Raw genomic sequence first — 276 nt, 5'->3', positions numbered from 1 at the left:
CCATAGGTTTTGGGTCGTCGTGTTTTCATTGTCATTTGTTTCTAGGTATCTTTTGATTTCCTCTTTGATTTCTTCAGTGATCCCTTGGTTATTAAGTAGTGTGTTGTTTAACCTCCTTGTGTTTGTATGTCTTACAGACTTTTTCCTGTAATTGATATCTAGTGTCATAGTGTTGTGGTCGGAGAAGATACTTGATACGATTTCAATTTTCTTAAATTTACCAAAGCTTGATTTGTGACCCAAGATATGATCTGTCCTGGAGAATGTTCCATGAGC

The sequence above is a fragment of the Neophocaena asiaeorientalis genome, unplaced genomic scaffold (assembly GCF_003031525.2).
Source record: "Neophocaena asiaeorientalis asiaeorientalis breed wild unplaced genomic scaffold, Neophocaena_asiaeorientalis_V1.1 scaffold7, whole genome shotgun sequence".
Classification (NCBI taxonomy): Eukaryota; Metazoa; Chordata; class Mammalia; order Artiodactyla; family Phocoenidae; genus Neophocaena; species Neophocaena asiaeorientalis.
The sequence above is the reverse complement of the archived record's forward strand: the minus strand, read 5'-3'. Positions refer to the sequence as shown.